Raw genomic sequence first — 17,538 nt, 5'->3', positions numbered from 1 at the left:
AAGTGCTGAAAGTAAATCTTGGCCCAAAGTGTGGAACGCAAGCTCCTGTGCTTGCTTCTGCAGCACATATTCTAAAACTGAGAAGCAAGTTCCAACCAGCTGTTGTGGTGGGGAAGCCATTTTGGATGAGATAAATATCCAAAATTAGTTGGGTATGGGGGTGTGTGTAATTCCAGAACCCTGGGAGGCTGAGGCAGGAGGATCGCAAGTTCAAGCCCTGCTGGGGTGACTTAGCCACTCAGTGAGACTCTTTTTCTAATTTTTTTTTTTTGAGACAAGGTCTTACTATGTAGCCCAGCATGTCCTCAAACTCATGCTGATCCTCCTGCCTGAGCCTCCTCAATGCTTAGTGACCCCTGTGCGAATATGTGGTTCTGGCAGGGTCTTTTGTGATGGTCACTGCCAGGCAAGAACTTGTCAGAACCATTCCTTCAGAGCCTCCTGGACTTATTTACGTTACTGTTGTTTTAGGGCTGACACAAGTGACTCCACTTTTATTCTGACAACTCTTATATTTCTCCTATATGGTGAGTAAATAATCATTGTAGGACCATGCCTGGCACTGTCTCTAATTTTTTATAAAAGGCTGGGAATGTAGCACAGGCTGAAGACCCTGGAAATAATTGCCAGGATCACAAAACAAAACTTTTATGTCTATCTTGATAGACTAGACCGTGCCATGTAGAGATGTTCCCCTTTGTCATCCAAGGCTGCTGGGAGGCACAAGCCAACACCTAGGGGCTGGTGTGGAGAAGGCGAGTCGGTGCTGGAAGGGGTCACTCAGTGTCACCCAGGGCTCTGCTGGATCGGATGCTGTGGAGAGACTGGGTGGGACAGGAGACAGGTCAGGCTCAGAGGTCCTTCTAGGGGTCACACCCATGAGAAAGGGCTGGAGGTCCCCAGGGCAGTGACCTGTGGAGTGGCTGCTGCACAGGGCACAAGGGAGGACCTGTAGGGGCAGTGAGGGTGGGGGAGCAAAGGCTTCATCTAGGAAGACACCCCCAATAGGGCCAGGGCAGATCAAAGAGAGACAGCAAACCTCCTTCAGCCTCCACTGCAAATCCACCCGCAGGGATCCCTAACCTCCTGTCTCCTGTGCTCAAACTGGATCATGGGAAGGGGTCATTTCCACACTGCGTCCCTGTCATGTGTCATGTGGGCCATGCCAGAGCACAGCAGTGGCTGACCTTGCATACCTCCTTGTGGCCACCACGGATACACACACATGCATCCGGCCCCAGAATGGAGGTTCCCACCCTACCAAATCACAGAGGCTGGCTGGGAGAGCCCCAGCAGAAGGTCTGAGGGTCTGAGGTGCCCCAGTCACGCCCCTTCCTTTCTCCCAACCCGGCAGGAACAACACAGCAATACCGGGAGGAGGGCAGGGCGCAGCTGCAGGCCGCCACACTGACTGAACATCTCAGCCTGGCCTCGCTAGTGGCAGGACAAGGAACAGGGAGAGCAAGGTGGGACCCATGAGGTGTGAGTCTCCAGGGACATGGGGTGAGCAGGGAGACCGAGTTAGGGAATGAGGGTTAGGAGACAGGGTCTCATTTACAAGAAGCTGTCCAGTCTGGATGGGATCTAGGAAAATGAAAAAGAGGAAATTGGCAGGATCCAGAAAGGGAAAGAGAAGCAGATTTTGAGGGTGGGGCGGAGATTGCAATGGAGCTGCACTGAGCCAGGGACAAGAGTCTTGGAGGGTGGCCCGAGCTGGAGGGGGGATGTCCTGGGTGTCAACCTGGGAATTGAGGGCCCACTGATGCCAGTCAATTGGGGTCTGGAAGAGCCGAGGGAAAAGGGATCAAAAACCACTATAGCTACAAGAAAGAGGTCAGAGAAGTGGGCAGGGTGGCAGGGTCAAAGGCATGAGAACCGAGGCCACGATTAAGGAAGGCGAGGCCTTGAGCAGGTGAATGCACCTGGGAGGAGGAGTCTGTGTAAGTCACCAACCTTCCCTGGGGACTCGGGTCCTGACAGATCTCTGCCAGCAGGGAGCCAATGCCCAGGACCTCAACGACATGGAAGGGGACGGGCAGACAGTCTGCTCCTCAGTGAGGAGGACACAGGACATGTCGGGGGGGGGTCCTGGCGTGAAGGATGGGCTCGGTGGAAGCCTCCAGATCAGACAGGGAGGTGCCGAGGTGGGGTTGTCCACTGCCGGAGGGCAGCTGGGCGAAAAGGGGATCAGAGTTGATTACTGGGGCCACTGATTCCACTCCCTGCAGTGGCCCCAGGACCATCTGATGAATGCCAAATCAACAGGAAAAGCCAGGGTAGGGAGCAGGAGAGGAGAGCCGGCCCGATGTGGTCCCTCAGAGAAATGAGAATCAAAGAGAGAATGCTCAGGGTGAGGCGGTGAGAGGAGATTTAGTCAAAGAGGGAGGATAAGGACCGCAGGCACAGAGATAAGACTGGACTAATCAGCTTTCTCCTTGATGGGACAAAATGCCCAACACCCTCAATTTAAAGGAGCACAGGTTTATCTTGGCTCACAGTTTCAGAGGATTCAGTCCATGCTTGGTTGGTTCCAAGGCAGAAATGACAGGATAAAAAGTCATGGTAGAGGAAAGTGGGTAACACCACGTCAACCAGGAAAGAGAGAGAGGAGCCAGGGACAATAAAACACTTTATTTTTTCCTTTGGTACCAGGGATTGAACTCAGGACCTTATACTTGCGAGGTAGGTGACCGAACCACTGAGCTAAATCCCCAGCACAATAATACACTCTTTCAGGTTACACTCCATGACCTGCCTCCTCTGACCAGGCCTACCAGCCCCTCCGAGAAGCTTCTAGTGGGCCAATCCGCAAGTGAGTATGGCGCCCCCATCATCCAATCACCTTCCACACACTAGAGATCTGGGGAGGGGCATTTTAGATCGATACCATAATAAAGGCATCAGGGAGCTGCCAAATCACGAAGGGACAGAACAGACATTGTCCAAGGAGGTCACTTCAGTTTGGACAGCTGGACAGAAACACAAAGAGGGATGAGGTTGGGAGTACAGAGGAAGAGGACCAGGAAGGAACTGGATGCTCTGACACCCCATGCTGGTCCGCAGGCTAGGAGTGCACCAAGTTGGCGAGGGAATCTTGGCCCCAAGATGGTTGGTCTCCCTAGTTGCTGAGGCTGTGGGAAGACCAGGTAGGAAAGAAGAGGCCATCATCCTTGCTTGCGCAAAGCCTGAGCCAGCCTCCAGCCCTTCCCCTGTACCTCAGGCTGTGACTGTCCTTCCCTGACTGCCTCCCACATTGAACCCCCAGGAACAGGCTGAGCTCTCTCCTAGGACCTCAAAACACAGGAGGCCTTCTAGCTAAGGGGACGCTGAGATCTCAGTCACCAGGTTGAGTGCACAGCCCGGGGCTGCACTCAGGCCTGGCCTCTGTGTGATTCTGTGCGTTCCTTCTCCCCACTCCTCCCACCGCCATTTTGCTCAGGCAAACGGGGGACAAGCACTGGCCCGGCACAGAGAGGAAAAGTAAATGTCTGTCAAGACAAAGGTACTTTTTCTCAGACTCTAAACACTATCCTTGATTCTGAAAATCTGAGACTTGATTGTTTAATGTAATATGGTCTTTTTTTTTTTTTTGTACTGGAATTACACACAGGGCCTTTAAATTGAGCTATATCTCCAGCCCTTTTTAAATTTTTTCTTTTGAGACAGGGTCTTATTAAATTGCTCAGGCTGAGCTCCAATTTGAGATACTCCTGCCTCAGCTTCCCAGAGTGCTGGAATTACAGGCACATGGCACCACACCCAGCTATGATGATTTTTTTTTTAAGTGGCCAAAATTCTTTGACATTGCTTGCTTTGAGAGGTGGGGATCTATGTCGCCTTGCCTTGAATCTAAGTAGGGTTGTCACTCACTCATTTGTAACTATTGAAATATAACAGAAGTGACTTCTAAACTGGGTCATAAAATGTGACTTTCATGTTGCCTGGAACCCTCAACTTGTTACTCTGAGATGCCGTGAAGAAGTCTCTCCAGCAGCTGCCATATTGTAAGGAAGGCAAGCCCCACGTAGAGAAGGTCTTCTCAGTCTGGATGCCTAACGTTCTTTTTTTTTTAACTTTTTTGTTTGTTTGTAGGCTTTCTTGTGTGTGGGGTGTTCTTCCTTTGTTTTCTTGAGACAGAGTCTCCCGATGTAGTTCAGGCTGGCCTGAATTCACTATGAAACACAAGATGGCCTCTAACTCACAGCGTTCCTCCTGCTTCAGCCTTCTGAGTGCTGGGATTACAGGTGTGCACCACCGCGCCCGGCTTAAGTGCCTGGCTTTGGTTTGAACAAGGCTCCAAATGATGACAGCCCCCAGCTGTAGGGTCACCCCTAACCTTCAAGTTGTCCCAGCTGAAGTCCCAGGCACCATGGGGCAAAGACAAAGCCTTCCCTTGGCCCTCACCCTGAAGCCCTGACCCACGGAATCTGAGAACATCACATAAGGGTTCTTATTCTGCAGCCCCGCATCTAGGGTGGGTGTTATGCTGCAATATAGCAGGAACGGTGAAGAAATCACACATGTCCCGTTTGCATCAATAGGAACTTGTGCCCGTAACTGACTTATCAAGCTGTGATTCTGAGCCGCTGCCTGGGATGTCAGCTTCCTGCCCGTGGCAGGCATCAGTTTGTCTCCTTGCAAGTTGGGGCCAGTGCCTAGAGGGAGTGACAACGGGATGGGGACTGACTTCTGAGGGCTGGTGGCTGGCTGCCCTCCTGGGAGGCTGGGTCTCTGTCACCCTACCTTTCCTCATGTGGGGTCTGGGAGAGCTGTATGACTCCTGACACCACCCCCGAAGGCGGTGGTCACCATGACAGCCGGGTGTTGGAAGAAGCTTTTTTTCTTTTGGTGGCACTGGGAATTGAACCCAGGGCCTTCGTACCGAGCTATCTCCTCCACTCCTTTTTTTTTTTTTTTTTCCACTTTGATTTCTTTGAGACAAGGTCTTGCAAAGTTACTGATTTACCCAGGCTGGACTTGAATTTGCCACCCTCCTGTCTCAGCCTCTTAGGTGCTGTGATTACAGACCTGTGCCACTGGGCCCAGCAAGAGGTCTCTCCTTTAGTCCGCAAAGCACTTTAACCTTCGCTAAGGATGCACCACATGACTCCTGAGGGAGCTTCCACCACCACATTGATTGGGGTGAAGAAACCAGGCCTCAGAGAGACTGTCGCCCCTGCCTGAGGTGCATTATAAGAAAGAAGGTGCAAGATGTGTGATATAAAGCCCAATCCTTCCATTTCCAAGAAGATTTAAGAAGCCCTATGCCAGCTGGTTTGATGGTACAGGCCTATAATCCCAGCAGTCTGGGTGGCTGAAGCAGGAGGATCACAGGTTCAAGTCCATTCTTAGTAATTTAGGAAGATCCTGTCTTAAAAAAACTAAAAGCTAAAAACTAAAAAGGACAGGGAATGTAGTTCAATATGAAGGCCCTGAGTTCAATCTCCAGTATCAGGTGGGAGAAAAAAAGCCCTATGCCTTTATTCTACTCTCTCCATAGGGCACTCATAGCCACGATCATCTACACTGTGAATTCTGGGAGCCTGTTCACCACTGGCCCGCTCTCTGGGGGTCAGCAGCAGCCCCAGGAGCCCAGCAAGAAGGGAAATGGCCCTTGGAGGACAGGTGCGTTCATGGGAAGCCATGGAGGAGGGAAGGAAGGGTCGGAAGCCAGCACCTCGGGGGCCAGAGGCAAGTCAGCTGCAGCGGCAGGGAATGTGCTCCTTTATTCCACCTCTTTGTGCCTCTATTTCCTTAGCTGCAAAGTCCAGAGGGATTTCTTTGAGCACCTATAGGATGCCTAGCCCTGCATGTTCCGGATGACATCAATGCTGTCTCTCCTGTGACACTGTCAGCACCCTGTGAGGGGCTGTCACCTTCATTTTTAAGTACGAAGGAGCAGAAATATGCTAGAAATCATGGGTAAGGTTATTTATTCCAATCTGGCCCATACTTCAGCATTGAGCCACCTGGCAGCCATGGCAGAAGATGAAAAAGGCCACTGCCTACTTGACGTAACAAAGGAGGGTCCTGGGGAGAGCCCTTGGCAGGGGTATCCCCACATCTCTCTCTGCCTCTCCTCTGTCCTCTCTCCAGCTCCCAGCTGTGGGGCTGGCCGGCTTGTGGGGAGCACAGCTGAGCTCACCTGTGGGTGGTGGGGGAGCGGTGAAGGCAGATGTGGCGGTGATGCTTTGCACCGGAGATGGATGCCGCTGAGATGACACTCGTGTCCCCGCCTTCCCCCAGCCCTGCTGCCTCTCCCAGTGGGGTTTCAGTCCCAGCCCACAGCCTGCTAACCATGTGACTTGGGGATCAGTCTCTTTCCTTCGAAAGCCCTTCCATCCTCAACTGGAAAGTGGGGGACAGATGCCTCATAGGGTAGCCAGGCCCCAGTCAAGGCCATCAGAAAGTCAGGTCCCTTCAGTGAGGTGGCACATGCCTGTCATCCCAGTACTCCAGGAGACTGAAGCAGGAGGGTCATCAAGTTGGAGCCCAGCCTAGGCAGCTCGGTGGCTTAGCAGGACTCTGTCTCAAAAAATTTTGAATACTTTTTTTTTTTTGGTTTTTTGAGACAGGGTCTCACTATGTAGTTGAGTCTGACCTGGAACTCACTATGTAGCCCAGGCTGGTCTCGAACTCCCAGTGATCCTCCTGCCTCAGCCTCCCGAATGCTGGGATTACAGGCGTGTGCCACTACGCCCAGTTTAAAATACATATTTTTATTTATTTATTTATTTATTTTTTGAGACAGGGTCTCATGATGTCGTTGAGATTGGCCTGGAACTCACTATGTAGTCCAGGCTGGTCTTGAACCCACAGCGATCCTCCTGCCTCAGCCTCCTGAGTGCTGGGATTACAGGCATGCGCCACCACGCCCGGCCTTAAAATACATATTTTTAAAAAGGCCTGGTGTGTACAGAGGAATACAATTGTATTTTTAAATCTTATGCATGCAGAGAACCACCAGCAAATAAGTAATTTACCTACTTTTCTATTGTAATGTTTTTTTCCTAATACTATAGAGCTTCAACTTCCTAAGTTAATAGCGATTGCTTTTATAGTTTTATTTTCAGTAGCTGTTGCTTAAGGTTTTCATATATTTCCAAAGTTTGATTAATATTTCCATTGTCCTAAAAACAAGCTTGGTAGGAGATGAGAACTTTGATTTTATTTGTAAGGAAATTATTATTTTCAGTTCTTATTAAAGTAGATCTGAATTTTAATATTTCTAAACCAATAATTTGGAAACTTTCCACCATTTGTAGGAAAAACATTGGCTAAGGAAGTCTAGGAAAAGAATGGTGGATTAGCTATATATGGTAAGTAATTTAGGGTCATTAATGTTTAGAACTGGCAAAAACTTTAGATATCATCTGATCTACATCATTGTACTGATGAGAAAAATTACTACTGTTATTTTCAAATTCACAAACAAATTAAAGCTGTGCTTGTATTAGAATGCTCTCTTTGAGCCGGGTGTGGTGGCGCACGCCTGTAATCCCAGCACTCAGGAGGCTGAGGCAGGAGGATCTCTGTGAGTTCAAGACCAGCCTGGGCTGCATAGTGAGCTCCAGGTCAGTCTCAACTACATAGTGAGACCCTCTCTCAAAACAACAACAACAACGACAAAAGAATGATCTGTTTGAATACCTAAACTGTTAATACCATTTTCTTCAAACTAGTAGTCTATATAATAATTTGAGGGAACATTAATTATTTTGCACTACAAAGAATATAATTAAAAACTAAAAAAAAAAAAAAAAAAAAAAGAAAGCCTTGGGGTGTGTAGCTTGGTGTGCAGGCCTTGGGTTCCATTCTTGGTGCCACCCTCCCTCAAGTCAGGTCCTTGTTTTCCAGGAGCTGGTGGCCGCTGGACTGTTACTTCTGTCCTCCACTGCCCCGTCTCACGGCACATCCTGTGGACGTCTGATCCCTTCTCATTTCATTGTCTCTGGGGGAAAATGAGCTGTCAGGCATGATGGGGAACCAAAGGCTCTAGGTCTTGTTGACTGGGCCTCCAAAGCAATGGGCTCAGCATAGCCTCTGGACCCTGCTGCCTGGGTCCAGCAGTGCCCTCTCCAGCTCTGCCCCACCCCACAGCCGAAAAGCAATGGAGAAAGCAGGGAAGGCAGGAAACATGGTTCAGTTCTTGGGAAGCCCAGAACCCACAGGACAGAAGAGATGCCTCCGCTTTCTGCCAGGGCCATGAGTGTCACAAGCAGCTCACATAGGGGCCTCCTCTGCTATCCCTGGGCTGAGCATGAGCTCCAACATCCATGCCAGACCAGGGCCATGGGAGACATGATGCAAACCTAGACAGAAGAGCCTTGGGGCCCAGCTTGGAGAGGACAGGGCAGCTCTGCCGGGACACCGGGAAGCCCTTGAAAGAAGTAGGAGATTGAGGGAGAACTCAGAGACTGCCCTGCCTCTTCCCATCTCTGTCCTAGGCCAGTTCCACTCTTAGTGAGGTGAGTGCTGCCCGTGCTGCCTCTAGACCTTCCTGCTTCCTGTGGATCTAACTTCTGGGATGGCCCCTGCAGTGGACCTGACTCACTGGGACTGTCTCCTCTTCTTCCCAGCGAACTTCCTGTCTATCAACACCCCATATCAGAATTCAGGAAGCCTAGCTCAAGGTTTGTTTTTAGTTTGTTCTTTTTCCAAAGTGGGGCTTAAACCCAAGGCCTCTGCATTTAGCTACCTCCCTAGCTATCCCACTTTTGAAAAATTTGAGATAAGATCCCCCTAAACTACTCAGTTACCCAGTCAAATTTGAGATCCTCCTGTCTCAGCCTTCTAGAGCGCTGGAATTATCAGCATGTCCTACCACACCCAGCATAGATCCAGTTTGAGCAATTCCTCTTGATAATCACAGGAAATTGACACAGCTAGGCTAAGGTCTAGACTTCTCAGGGTCTCCCCCACCTTCACCCTGGCAATGACCCTACCTCTGGAGAGCTACAATCAGGGGCCCTGGAGACACCTAGGGAAAATGATTTGATCATAAAGGGCTGCCTCCTCTTGACAAGTCTCTCCGAGCTCCAGAGAGTTGTCGAGGAAAACAACGACAAGTGAGGGAAGAGGTGAGCAGATGAGCAGCGGGAGGGTAGAGACCCTAAGGAGGGAAGCCTGGTGCCGGGGCTTTGGAGGAATGACCAGGCGCACCCCCCATTTTGTGGTACTGGGGATCGAACCCAGGGCTGTCTGATTTGCATCTCCAGCCCTTTGGTTAATTTTATTTTGAGACAGGGTTTCACTGAGTTGCAAAATTGCCCAGGCTGGATTTGTACTTGCGATCTTCCCGCCCCAGCCTCCTGGAATGCTGGGATGATAGGCACGCACCATCACGCCTAGCTGACCCAGTACATTTTCTGTTGATGGCAGGCAGAAAGGAAGGGCATATTAAATTGGAAACAGGGCTGAGCAAGGAGTTAGGGCTGGCTTGGTTCTGAGCTGGAGGGACGGAGCAGGTTGCAAGTGGGAACTGGGTCGCCCAGCAGGAAGTGAACTTGGTGGGAAAAATGCCTTCCATACCCAAGGACATGGCCACAGGAGAGGATGAGGCAGCACTGAATGTTCCCATCTGTACAGAGACTACCTCTGCAGTCCCAGATCAAAGTCTGCTCCTGGGAACAGGGAGAGGAGTAGGAGGGACTCACATGCCACAGAGGATCGGGTCTAGGGCAGAAGTCAAAAGCCTGGGTTTATTCCAGAGATACCATCTCTCTCCTCCTTGGGCCTCACTCTCCTGATAAAATTGGATAGGGTAGCTGGGTGTGGTGGTGCAATGCCTGTAATCCCAGTACTCTGGGAGGCTGAGGCAAGAGGATTGCAAGTTTGAACCAGGCCAGGGCAATTTAGTAATTTATCAAGATCTTCTCAAAAGAAGAAGAAGAAAAAAAGAAGGCTGGGGACATGGTTCAGCATGAAGGCCCAGTGTTCAGTCCCCAGTAATGTTTTAAAAAAAAAGGAACAGAGGCCGGGGATTTAGCTCAGCGGTTTGGCGGCCTGCCTTGCAAGCACAAGGACCTGAGTTCAATCCCCAGTACCAAAAAAAAAAAGTTAAAAAAAAAAAAAAAAAAAAGGAAAAGACGTAAAGACACTGGTTTTGGGCCAGGTGTGGTGGTGCACACCTATAATCCAAGCATTCCGGGAGACTGGCAGAAGAGGATTGAAAGTTCAAGCCCAGCCTGAGTAATTTAGAGATGAGTGAGACCCTGTCTCAAAATAAAATCGGACTTAGGGTTTAGCTCAGTGGAAAGGTCCTGGATTCAATCCTTAGCACCCCATATCTCTCCCGCTCATGCCAGCCCTTTGCTACTACCTAGTGCCACTCCCTCTGCTTGGCATCTCCTGCTCCTCCCCTGCCCCTTCCCTGCTCCTACCCACTTGTGCTCACCAGCATCCTCCTAGGCAGCTCAGGATACCTGGGCAGAGCTGTCCAAGGCAGCCAGGGCCACCGGGCACCCCAGGACCCAGCACATTTCCTGATGCAGCTCTTAGACAGCAGGTTTGGGGACCCAGGATGCTGCAGACCAGATGCCCCTTAGAGGCGGAAAAAACCTAGAAAGAGAGAGAGAGGAGCAGTAAAAGCTGGAAGGAAGGGGCAGCTTGATGCCTGAGAGGAGGGAATTCTGTGCTTGGAGAGGATCTGGTGATAGAGGGACTGAGGTCAGACAGGGTGCAGGCCCATGTGGAGATACGGGGGAGGCTAAGCGCCCATGCAGAGGGCCCTGCCATGTCTGGAAAAAGCTAGGGTCCCAGGCACACGCTGGGGCTCCCCAAGGACATCAGCCTCTCTTCTCTTTTCTCTACTCTCAGGCTAGGTGTCCTAGCCCAGGGTGTCCTCCTTCCCCCTGCAGCCTTGCTGTCCATTAGCTAGTGTACTTCCAGGGCACAGCTCCTCCGCATCCTCCTCCTCCTCTCCTGCCCCAGGCCAACTTTCACCACTTGGCCTTAGCATCATCTCTGCCCCAGTGGCTGCTGGAGCCATCCCTACCATGAGGCTGGTGCTGAGAGAGCAGCTTTGTCCTTCACAGGTCTCCTGTCCCACCCTGTCCCTCCTCCAAACCCATGGGGAGCCCTGGGTGGTTCTGGAACCTGCAAGATGCCTCTCCCTAGCACTTGGAGGACCAATGTACCGCAGGGCAGAATGCGTCTCCTGTGTGGTGTGGCTTCTTGGACTCCGAATCCCTGCCTGTGCAGCCCCCGAATCCACAGGAAGTCCTCCTACTCCCAAGCCACTCTCATCTGTACCAGGACAGGGATGCGGTGGTTACATGTGGCAGGCAAGAGCATGGGCACATAAGCATGTGCTCATTGTCAGGCGCAGGTCCCACTGAAGGCCACCAGGTGTCACAGGGCTATCACCTCTCCAGGGGACAGCACATTCCCTGGGCCAGGCTTTATGAAGGGCTCCTTGATCCCCACAGGAAGCCAGGTGCAATGAGGAATCAGGACCCAGACTGCCAGGGAGAGGAGCAGGAAGTGTGGGAAGGTGCCCTTGGGGACTGGGATGTCTTAGAAAACTGGAAACTGTGCTCCTTCCTCAGAGCCCTTTGCTGCCATCTGATGGAAAATGGCCCTCGTGGGTCTACACATCTATGCTGACTACGGCAACCCTCAGAGATGGTAGGGGACAGGTCTGAGGGGTTGTGGTCAGAGGAGGGAGGTGGGGGAAAGCAGGGGTCAGTGGCAAGGGCTCGGGATGCTTCCGAGCTGTGCCCCACATCTCGCACTTGGGGCCTTGGTGGAGTTATTGGACCTCTGGAAGCCACATTCTACTGATCTGGAAATGGGGTTGAGGAAACGCAACCTCAGTGAGCTGGAACTTGGGGTCCTGCATGCTAGGCAGGTGCTCTACCACTGGACTGCATCTCCAGCCCTTTAAAATGTTATTTATTGTTTTAATATTTAGCCTTGGTTTGGTGGCACATGCCTGTAATTCCAGCTACTCCAGAGGCTGAGGGAGGAATATCTCCAGTTCAAGGTCAGCACGGGCAACATAGTGAGACCCTGTTTCAAGGAAGGCGGGGGCAGTTTGAACACAGCGACTTTGTACCTGAATTACATACTGAGTCTTTTTATTTCCTTTTTTCCTTTTTTTCTGGAGACAGGGTCTGAATAAGTCAGAAAAATTGTACAGGCTGGATTCAACCTTGCAGTCCCTTCCACCTCAGGCAGGAAGACTGCTGGGATAACAGGTGAGGGCCACCTCACCCAGCAGGAATCTGTATTTTTAATGAGCTCCAGGTCCTCAGGCTCAGAACAAGGACAATCCACATCCCATTCCGTGTGGCAGTGGTTCAGGAATTTCAGCAGCCTTGTTCAAACAGATGGCTGAAGCCAGCCCGGAGTTTCTGATTCTGTAGGTCTGGGCAAACGGGCCTGAGAGTTGCTTTTCCTTTCTAGAGGCAGGAGATGCTCTGGCACACATTCAGATCCACTTCTTTGCTAAGACCTTCAGGAGAAGACCTAGTCACCTGTGCCCCACTCACCGGGTAGAGAGAGGCCCTGAGCAGGGCACTCAACCTTCACACAATGGGACGAAACAAACGCTCTGCTTCCCACACGGGGCAGTGAGATTCAGACAGGTTAATTCACTTCCTCGGGGTCATACGGCCAGGAAGGGCAGAACTTGAACCAGAGTCTTTCTGAGCCCAAAGGCTGGGCTGGCTGCCCTTCCTGTCTCAGTCCCTTATTGGGGGAGCCATGGCTATTCCGCCATTGTTCTTGAACGGCCGGCCGCACTGCGGCAGAGAGGTGAGTCTGTAGTCGAATATTAACTCCCTTTTCGGTAGTAGGGATCGAACTCGGGACCTTGTGCTTGTGAGGCAGGTGGTGGAACTGCTGAGCTACATCTCCAGCCCAGTCGAACATCAACTTTCCACCTTGTGAGCTATCAGAACTAGGCATACCACACTCAGGGTCCAACCGCGTCTCATGTCTTCGTATCAACTTTCCACCTTGTGAGCTATCAGAACTAGGCATACCACACTCAGGGTCCAACCGCGTCTGTCTTCCGGGGTAGCATTTCTTCCCCATCCCAAGATAATGCCAAAAGTCCCTTTCAAGTCCAAACACAAATCTTTTTACTCTGATCCCCTTGACCACTGACATTAGTCACTCTTTACAGATTTATCAAATGATTTCACCCAGCAGGATGGTTTGTAGCAATGACAAGAGCACTGTGGCCCATGGGACACACGTGACTCAGCCTTCAGACAACTGGCTGTCCTCAGAGCTGACACGGACAATGGAGCCACCGTGACCTGAGGAACGCACCCCTGGGATGACGTTTCCAGAACCTTCCTCTGGTTAAAATCAAATATAAAAATCGCAGCCTTCACCCTGATGGTGAGGTCCTCTGTGGGCTGGCTCGCCCGCTGCCCTCTAGCAGTGTATCAATAACGGAATTTCCATGATCCTTGACTGGTGGTGAATTCTTTTTACCACCCGCAGCTCTGGCCTCTCACTGGCCCTGCCTCACAGGGCAGCCATGGTGTCTGTAGATGCTAAGTCAGCATTCTCGAAGGCCTGGAGAGGTGCAGGTCGGGTCTGAAGCCCCCTCCCACAGCGGCCCGGCTTCAGGAGAATTTCCTGGGAGCCGTGTTCTCGGCCCAGAGAGCTGTGGAGGAAGACAGGGAAGCAAGGCCTTGGGGGGTCCTTAGCCCGGCTTGCTCGCTACCCTACCCCCATGAAGGCCTTTGGACCTTGTTCCTCATGCTGGCTGCCGAGGGTGCAGCTGGACAGCCTGGAGGCGCAGGGGCCCAGGCATGGGAGGCCTCAGTCTCAAGGCGGAGGCAAGGCGTGGATCCTGTCACCAAGCTGGTGGGCTGGTGAAGGTCATGAAGATGGAGTGCCTGGAGCTCTTCTCCTTGCCCAAAAGGAGTCGGAGGTGAACGACTTCTCGGGAAAAAGTTCTGAAGATGCTGCCGACGTGGAAACACCTCATACTGGGCAGGGGACCAGGAGGAAGACATTAGTCACCGTGGGGACTACGACAGTCATGGCAGTCTGGGCGTAAGATGCCCATGGAGGAAGCCCCTGCCATCCGAGGGCCCCCATGCTGGCCAAGCTTTCCATGGTCCCTGTGCAGAGAGGTGATGGGAACAAGACTGTCAAGCACCACTCTGTCCCTGCCCTGACGCACTGGCATCGTCTCATCTCAGTCCCTCTGTCCAAGTCTGGTGACTCCTGTGCTTCTCTGGGCCACTCTGGCAACTTCACCAAGGCTGCCATGATGCCGTCTGCAAGGCCTACAGCTACCTGACTCCTGACCTCTGGAAAGAGACCATTTCTACCAGTTCACTGACCACTACAAATACCCACATCAGAGTCTTCACTAGTAGCTACAAGAGAGTTTTTACAGAAGAGGCAGTGAATAAACCTTAAAAAACAAAATAAAAAAATGTCTTTGTAGCCGGCATGTGGCATATGCCTGTAATTCCAGCACACTGGGAGGCTGAAGCAGGAGCATCACAAGTTTGCCCCTAGCCTGGGAAATGTAATAACTTTGTCTCAAACTAAAAAATAAAATAAAAAAGAGCTGAGTATGTGCCTTAGCTTGAAGATCCTCCGTTCAATACCTAATACCACCCCCACCCCTCAGCCTTTGGAAAGGGAGATCCCTGACTTTTCTAATTGGCTCCAGGAAGCATTTACAGGACAGAGAATCAGCCCAGAAGCAAGGGTGAAGGCACTGTGGGAAGGGCAGGGCAGAGGCAGAACCCCGGGTCCTGGGCACAGAAAGGGGAAGCAGGTTACAAGGTGTCCCCAGGCCCAGACCGGTCTCCAGGGTGACAGCCTGCTATTGGTGACGGGGAGAGGAAAGTCAGGCCAAGCTGCAGGTTGGGTAGAGAGGTGAGCAGGGCCTAGATGGGGCCCTCAGAGGAAGACAACATGATTAGGAGAAAGAAATCTGCACAGGGGAGGCCTGGAGGGTGGCCAAGCCCGGTTTCCTTTGCTCTACAGGTGCCTACCTAGACCTAGGTTTCTCCTTGGGACCCCAACTCACTTTGTACTATGAATCTGAGGCAGGTACCCGCAGCCCCTCTGGACAGTGCTGTTCCTCTCTGCCCTTTCCTTGTGGCTGTTCTTTGCATGTCCCTTCGGGCTATGCAGTTTTTTTGGAGTACAGGGGTTAAAAGATAGGGCTTTTGCACTAAGCTAGACCTACAGCCCTTTTTTGCATTTTTATTTTGAGACAGGGTTTCTCTACGTTGTCCAGGCTTGGCTTGGTTCAAATCTGCAACCCTCCTGCCTCAGCCTCCTAGAGTGCTGGGATTACAGGTGGGCCCCACTGCATCCAGGTTATTCATATGGTCTTCACAGTCCTGGAATAGCACAGGGTCAGATGTGTCAAAGGAAGGAAATGTGAGTCTTGAAGCCCATACAGAACTCATGGAGTGGGAAGGCTGACTGAGTAATAAATACCCATTGGAATCTTCCACATCCCAAACCTTTACTAAATGCCTCCTGCATGTCAGGGGCTGTGCAAGAGGAAGTCCTATGCTATTTACTGCGACAGAGGCAGGGACTCAAGTGAGCCCTTTCTGAGATATAGAGCAGAGGTTAAAGAGAGAAGAGAAAAACTAGGAAAATAGTGTGAGGAAAACCTTGAAAATCAGGAGACTCAGGGGCCCAGAGTTAGCTGGGCTTAGCACAAAGGCCCTGGGATCAGGCCCCAGCACCAAAACAACAAAAACAAAATGTAAAACAACATAAAACAAACAAAAAACCGAAAGAATTAGCGTTTTCCAAGGGGGTATGTGTGAAACTCAGGGAGCGCAGTTAGAAGTGCAGGGAAGGGAAAGGGATGTGGCCAGGCAGTGAGGTATGGAGGAGGGAAGCTGGGATTGCTGTCCACTGCTGAAATGTATTCTAAACTCTACAGAATGCCCCAAAAAGATCACAGGCAGAAACATGCTCCAAGTTTCACCAGAGAGATCTCTCTGAAAATTTAAAAAATATATCTGCTTCTGCCACCTGCCTCGCAAGCACAAGGACCTGAGTTTGATCTCCAGTATCCAAAAAAAAAAAAAAAAAAAAAAAAAAAAAAAAAAAAAAAAAAAAAAAAAAAAAAAATCTGCTCTGTAGAAATCAACAGACAAGCAATAAAAACAGTTTTAAAAAAGAAGAGAATAAAGTAGGGGGCTGGGCATGTAGTTCCAGCACTCCAGAGTTGAGGCAGGAGGATTACTGTCAGTTTGATACACAGTGAGTTCAAGACCCTGTCTCAGGAAAAAATAAAAACAAAAACAAACAAACAACAGAATAAAGTAGGAGGAACTACACCCAGAGGGGAGGCTCACTGCCATAATCAAGTCAGTGTGGGATTGACAAAGGTATAAAGGAGGCACAGATCAATAATATTATAAACAGCTAAGTTAGAAATTAAAAGGCAGACAGGGTTCCTGAAAGAGGCAGTGCAGAAGATGAGAACACATCAAAAGTGTGGCTGGAGCTCCATCTGAGGAAGGCCAGACCTCAAGCTGGAATCACAGTGGCCAGGCTTGCATGCTTCCCTAAGGGATAAACAGTAACTTGAGAATTACACTATAATTAGCATAACCTAGTCCAGAAAGTCCAGATAGGCATCAGATGTCCAGGTGAGTGACCAGAGCCTCTAGGCCATCCCTCCTCAAAAATGTTTGTTCTGTTAGAATTTCTAAATAAGTTGAGGATAATGATTCTAGTCATAAACCTTTGCTATGTACCACCATAAACCTTCCCTATTGGGTCAATATTAGCTAGGTGGTTATACTTGTCATCTTACTGGTTGATTATAGTTTGACCCACCTCATGATTTTGCTCTATTAAACATTCTTGGAGAAGTGGCCTCTGTGGCAACTCACTTTCATGTCTCTATCTCTCAGGAGCTATCTCTTGATAAACTTTTCCTACTCTTAACCTCTGTTGTTCCTTGCAATTCATTCTTTGATATTCGGGGGACAGGAATCGGCACATCTGATATCTAGCAGGTTGGTAGTTATATTTCTCCTCTATCAGTGGCACGGAGGGGGCAGGTCTAGATGCTGGGCCACTGAGCCGATTAGTTAAGGATGTTCCATTCGGCACCCCACGAGGGCTAACTTCACGCTCCAAAAGTCATGAGAAAACAGGAAAAGGTTCAAACAGGCCAAGAAGCTGTATGGAGTTTTATAAAAAAGTGGTCCTAATGAGGACCCGTAGAACTTCTACGGGTTCCAGTAGTAACACCTCGCCTTACAGGCTGTGCTAGATTTAGCAAACCAGAAGCGCTCGCGAAACTGGGGGCGGAGCAGAGGAAATGACGTTATAGGAACGCCAATGGGCGGGGCGAGCGAAATATTGTCCCCCCCCCTCGGTAAGGCTAACGGTTTCCGGTAGCACTGTCTGGAGGGGCGGGGGTGCAGAGGAGGCGGCGAGTCTGAAATCCGTAATTCTGGGCCGACCGCGACCCCGCACCCTCGCAGCAACCCTGAGATGATGGGCGGAGAGGAGCCGGAGCTGGAGTCCGTGGCGGTCCCGGGGCCACCCCCAGAACCCCCAGTGCCCGAG

Source organism: Fukomys damarensis, unplaced genomic scaffold (genome assembly GCF_012274545.1).
Source record: "Fukomys damarensis isolate Sample0158 unplaced genomic scaffold, DMR_v1.0_HiC HiC_scaffold_17, whole genome shotgun sequence".
NCBI lineage: Eukaryota > Metazoa > Chordata > Mammalia > Rodentia > Bathyergidae > Fukomys > Fukomys damarensis.
The sequence above is the reverse complement of the archived record's forward strand: the minus strand, read 5'-3'. Positions refer to the sequence as shown.